A 6,807-nucleotide genomic window follows, 5' to 3' on the forward strand; every position below is an offset into this window, starting at 1 on the left:
AAAAATCACGAAAGAACTCTAAATTCAATTGGAGTAAAGAATGTGAGAAAAGTTTTGAAACCTTAAAGATGAAACTTGAAACCACAATGGTAATAGTGCTGCCGGATGAAGGCAATGATTTTTTTCAATTATGGAGATCCGTCAAAGAAATGTCTAAGATATGTGCTCATGCAAGAAGGAAGAGTAGTTTACTTTGCATCAAGGCAATTGGAACTGTATAAGCAAAAATACCCAACTCGCGACCTTGAGTTAGCCACAATAGTTTTCGGCTTTTCGCATTAATGAATATGAGGCATTACCTTTATGGCGTCAAGCGTGAGATCTTCACTGACCATCAGAGCTTCGAATATTTGTTCACGCGGAAAGAATTGAACATGAGGCAGAGATGATGGATTGAATTATTTTGACGTAACGATAAGCTACATTCCAGGCAAGGCAAATGAAGTAGCTAACGCTTTAAGTCGGAAAAACATGGGTAAGATGATTCTAGTCTCACTATCAGGGCAATCGTGCTTTGAGAAATAGTTAAGCAAAATCAGTTTAATGCTCTTGATGTGAAATTAAGATTTAGTATTAGAAAAAGAAAAGAAAATTTGATATTAGAGTTTATGTGAAATGATCAATTGAAATTTTGATTTTTATCTTTTAAGATAATACTGTTGAGGTTTACTTTAGATTGACCGTATTGAGTTATAGTTTGACTTTTGAGAATTTTACATTACTACAAACATTGGGATAGGAAAAAAATAATAATTGGGATCCAGCTTATGCATTACATAGTCGATAAAATTTAAGAAATGATTTTTAGGATTTATATTGGATTGATTATGATATTAGTCTTTATATTAAATGTTCAATGGAAAAGTTGATATTAATTTTTTGGATTTCAGTTAGATTTACATTATTGGGCTACATTTGGATTCAAAAGGTTTTATTAGGGTTTTCTTCTCTCATAAGACAGATAGTTTATCAAATTATGATTATGAGATATGCGACTATTGGGTTACAGTAAGTTTTTGTAGAATCAATGATTCTAATAATTATGATTCAATAGAAGTCATATCATTGGATGCATCAATAAAAGTAATAATAAGAAATTATGATGTTACAAGTATAATTGGAAGTATGAGTAAGTCAACACTTTGTTATTAAGATGTCTGACAAGAATCACTGGGATATGATTTAGGAATTTTAGATGATTTTCTATTCATACTGAAGGAGAAGTCACTTGGGAACTAGAATATAAAATAAGTGAGCAATACACGTACCTCTTCCTAGACCAAGCCAATCCAAGTTTCGAGGATGAAACTTCCCATAAGGATGGAGGGATGTAAAATCCAAGATTTTTGATTAATCGTGATAATATTTTGTAATTTAATGGTACTAGGATTTGCGCAATCTTTGGGTATCTATATCATTATAAGATGTAAGATTTGCAATATTATCTAAAGTTAGTGGATAATTATATCGTGTATAATATGTTTGGAGCTCGAAATTTAAGATAATATTGTGTATATATTTTGAACTTGGGATAAATAAATAGATCATGATCTAAGAAATTAAATAAGAAATTTTTTATATAAGCAGATAAATTTTTCAGATATAAATTCAAAGTTGGAAAGATTATATCAGATAGAGATATAAGATTTGAGATGATATATATTATATCAGATAAAGATATAAGATAAGAGATATAGATATTTGGATAAGGATAATGAGGTAGATAAGAGATAATAATCTATCTTAGATTCAAGATTTAATTCAAAGTTTAAACGAGGAGATAATATGCGATCTCGATAGCAGTCAACCCCTATAAATAAGAGAAGCTTTCATTCAGAATTTACACCTCAAATTTTTGAGTTTTGCTCTTCAATTTTCGAAATTCCTCTCCAAAATTCTGCACGAGTCATCAAAATTATGTCCAAGTTCTGAAATTTGTTTCTCTCGACCTAGTGTTCGGAATACGATCGTCCCTGTTCAGAATGTGCTTCCATATGTTTTGCATAACATATCCAAATTTCGGCCAAATCCAACGGTTAGTTTTTCGTTTATAGGCTTCGCAAGAAAACTGCTCAGATTCTTTGCTGAAAACAGTATACCTACGGTTTTTCATCCATAAGCAGGTTAAAACGACATCCAAACCCGATTTCCACCGTTCATAATATATTTGACAAATGTTTGAATGTCCTGTAAAATATTGAGCCCGATCCAACGGTTCAATAAGGCGTAAAAATTTTTCAAGACGACTGATCTTTCGGGCGATGTGCTGTTGCGTTTTCGAAGTGTCGGTTGCATGATTCTTCTATGATTTTCGAATTTTTCGTGTTTTTCTTCAAGTATTAAGGTAAGTGGGCTTGTTTTAAATGTGTAAATTTCGGTTATGCTTTCGTGTGTTTTAAAATTCGGTCGAGTGCAAATTCTTCTTCTACCCCTTCTGGTTACGATTTTTGGCATGGGTAATGCTTTGACACTGTGAGAATTCAACTTGAAATTGGTGGGAATCCCAACCATGACGTACCCTTACGCGGTGGGGGATATAACTGCTATACGGCCTCGTCCCCTTAGAGGAGTAAAAATTAGGGACTGATATCAGTAAACCATTAAAAGTAGATGAATCTCAATGTTTGGTCAATGATGCGCATGTGGTATGAGTCATGTTTTGCATGGTATATATTTCCAACATTTCATGTTGTTTTTGTTGTGCTCGAACGGCCCCCCCTTGCTGAGTATTTCCCAAAATACTCACCCCTTACTCTACCCTCCCCAGATAAATCAGAAGAAGAAATAGAGAAAAAAGACTCGGACACCAGTTTTTGGACTGATAGTAGACGCATGAAGAATTTTAATTAAGAATATGTTATTGTTAGTTTTAATTCAAGTTATAAACACTTCCGCAGATTTTTATCGTTTTCAGAGTTATTATTGTAAAGACGATTCTATTTATATGGTATTTATGATATAAACTGGTTTTGGTTTATACTGTACTGCGAGATTTGTTGTTTAGCAATCATGTGATTGTTGAATAACGTCGGTGTCGATTAAACCCGGTCTTGGGGCGTGACACCTTTGAGTTGTTATCATTGTTCAATTCTCACACACGCATACACACCACCACTCAAATACAGTCTTGCACAAAGACATTAAACTTGTGTATGTAGTCTTTGACACACAGACGTTAAACAAGTGTTGGCTGGGAGGTGCTGCCTTCAGTCTAGTCTAGGAGTTCAGTTAGGCAGTGGGTAAGTTCTAAGCTGGGTGGGTTTGTACAAGGTGTAGTATAAATCAAAGTCTTCTAGTGTATCATACCCAAGGAGGTAGAAGGGGTAACGTAAGTGCAGTTGAAGTCTCCAAACATCCATAAACATATCATGTATTCTTTAACTGTTTAACTTTTGTTTTCATATGATTTGATCAGTTAGAGAATCTGTCAGTTCACTCGTCACCATAACTGAACTGATATGTGCCACAACTAATTCTCCCATTTTCAGTTTTTCAGTTGCACATTATATAAAATTTATCAGTTCTTTCTTAACGAAGGATTATTTCGTGTGTCTTCTGCTTGGTTTAAAACCAAACTCGATTTAATTCATCGGTGTAAAAATTCTTAGAACACGAGCTATTGCAGCTCTTGGATAATATTGTGTTTGAAGCACCCTATGGTGCCCAACACACGATCCTTCATTATGTCAACAATTGTTGTCTTTGAGTACAACAACGAATGAGAAAGTAACAAAGGTATTATATTTAAATGATGTCAATGGTCTACTGGTAAGTGTGTAGTGATTCTTGTTTATTCCGAATTTTGTTCGACGGAATATTTACGATGTGAGATATAGAAATATATGAATCTAGGAGGTACATAACAATTAAGATTAAGTTATCTACCAAATGTGAAGCATTGCAATATTTGTCCAATGTATATTGAAAATGATAATGATCTGAAAGAGCACTTACATTATGGTCGTGCAAGAGACAGACCTGTGCTTTATGTCGAAGTTGAAAGCAGTATTGTTGCTACTTTTGATGTTGTTAAGACTGAAAGAACTTTTGACACTGTTGGAACTGATTGCATTGTGCCCATTGATATAAATGTGAATGATTTGTATGATGGACATGTGAATAATGAATACAATGATGATAATTTAAATGATTGTATGATGACTATTTTGATCGAACTTTTGTCTTTGATGATCATTATAGCAACAATGAGTTATTAAAATATGTAAATAATGTTTGTTCAAATCAAAATATTGAAATAAATAATGTGCTTTCTCGGGAAAATTATGTGGAGCACGTATTTGAGATGCATGTGGATGATAACTTCATTCAATAAAATGATATCGATCACATTGTTGTTGTGCATTAAGATGATGCTGAGATTCATGTAAATGATAGTAATGATACACACTCATTCACTTATGGTTCTAACCTCTACATTGATAAGGAATTTTCAAACAAGGCTGCCGCGAAAAAAAAGTTTTCCAAAATTGTTTTGAACTTTTTTTTTGAGTTTGTCAGTGTGAAATCTACTCCATGTGTATATGTGGTTTGTTGCATAAGTAAAGGTTGAAACTGGAGAATTTGAACTTCAAAACGTGACGACGCAACACACACTACAAGAAATTTTATAATCAACAACACACATACGACAACGGTTTTCACTAAAACCATTATTAAAAAACTTTTTGAAAACGGTTTTAGTGAAAACAGTTGTCGTATGGCATTTTTTAAGCAAAAGACGTTTTGGGGGTCAACGACAACGGTTTTTAGGGTCAATGACAACGGTTCTATAAAACCGTTGTCTTTGAGCGTTTATGACAACGATTTTATGAACCGTTGTATATTAGCATGTTTTTTTGGACAAACGACAACGGCTTTAGGAAATCGTTTTCGATTAGCGTGTTTTTTAGACAAACAACAACGGTTTGTCATATTTGGCGACGGTTTTGCTAAAACCGTCGCTAATTTCAAAATTGCGGCGGTTGTGCTTAAATCGTCGCTAAAATTGGGGACGGTAAATTAGCGACGGTTTAAGCACAACCGTCGCTAAATATAGCGACAGTTACAAGTAAAACTGTCGAAAAATTTAAACATACGACAGTTTTGAAAATACCGTCGCTATTAGCGACGGTTTTACCAATAACCATCGCAAACTGTCTATAAATAAAGCATTTTCGATCTATTTTCTTACACCCCACTTCACAACACCTAAAATTTTTTTCTCTTACACGATTTTATCACTTCACAACACTTAAAATTTTTATTTCGATTCAGGGTAAATTTTTTCTCTTTAATTTCTGGTAAATTTTTAAGTGTTATTTAATATAATTAATATTGTTAGCATAGTCAAATTGTAAGTTTTAGATTTATTAAATTATTAAAAGTAAATTTTTTTATTTTAATTAAAATATTTGCCACGGAAATCATTAAAAAACCGTCGCTAATTTTTCTAATTAGCGACGGTTTTTCATAAATCCATCTCTAATTTTATTTGCGACGGTTTTTTGAAAACCGTCTCAAATTGTAGCTACAACAACGGTGAAAAACCATTGTCTTTGAGCGAACCCTTTAACAACGGTTTTAAAAAGGCTATGACAACGGTTAAAGGGCTTTTTTTTGTAGTGACATTTTGAGATTCATACATACAGCAATACACACATTTGTGACGTAACAGGAAGGCGTAAAAAAAACCGACAAGCAAGCTCATCTGTCGTTTGTGACATGTTGGTAGAGAAATTTCAGGGACAACAAGTGACACCTCAAATTAAATATATTATGATAATGGCGCGGAATCAGAGGGTCGATATTACCTATGACAAATCCTTGAAAGGCAAATAACTTGCCCATGATATTTTTAGACGTGTTCCAGAAAAAGGTTTTGTTCTTTTGCATTCTTATTTGAAGATGGTCAAGACAATAAATCCATGTAGCTAACATATTTAGTGATAGATTCAAGTACATATTTTTAGCATATAGTGCTTGTGTGAGAGGATATAGATGCATGAGAAAAGTCGTAACTATCGATGGTACATAGCTAAAAGGAAAGTATGATGACACTTTACTCGTGGCTTCAGCACAAGATGGAGATTTTCATCAGTATCCACTAGCTTAGGGTGTTGTTGATGTAGAATCCACTGCTTCATGGAGCTGGTTTTGATAAAACTCTTGTACATAGTACCTAACGAGGAAGAGTTGGTGATTATCTCAGATAGACATCCGGGGATCATTGTTGTAGTTTATGTGGTTTACAAAGATGCACATCATGGACATTGTATATAGAACTTGTCTCAAAATATGAAAAATCTTTGCAAAAAAAGGATTGTAAAGAAATGTTTATGCACTAAGGAAAAGTTCATAAGCAAGCTGACTTTGATGCGGAGTATAAAAATTTAAAAAAATATATCCTGATGGTGCAAAGTTTTTGGATGAAAATGATTCTCTGGATCGATGAACTTGAGCATACAGTCCAAGATCTCGTTATAACATTATGACAACAAATGAGGTAGAATCAATAAATGTGAGACTACATGAGTAAAAACAGCTTCTAATCATTGCACTATTAGATTCTTTGCCAAGACTGACTACATCTTGGTTTTTGAGGCATCACAATACATCTTTAGTATCTCCAACAAATTTCACTCTGACCGTTGAGTCAATTATTCGTGAAAGGTTTACTAATGCTCGAGGATATCAATTTTATGATTTGGGTAACCTTGAGCTCGATATCCAAATTGCTAAACATAGTGCTATCATGAATTTGGAGTAAAAGAGATGCACCTGCGGAGAATTTGATATTAACAAGATTCA

This window comes from Primulina huaijiensis, chromosome 8, assembly GCF_012295235.1.
Source record: "Primulina huaijiensis isolate GDHJ02 chromosome 8, ASM1229523v2, whole genome shotgun sequence".
Lineage (NCBI taxonomy): Eukaryota > Viridiplantae > Streptophyta > Magnoliopsida > Lamiales > Gesneriaceae > Primulina > Primulina huaijiensis.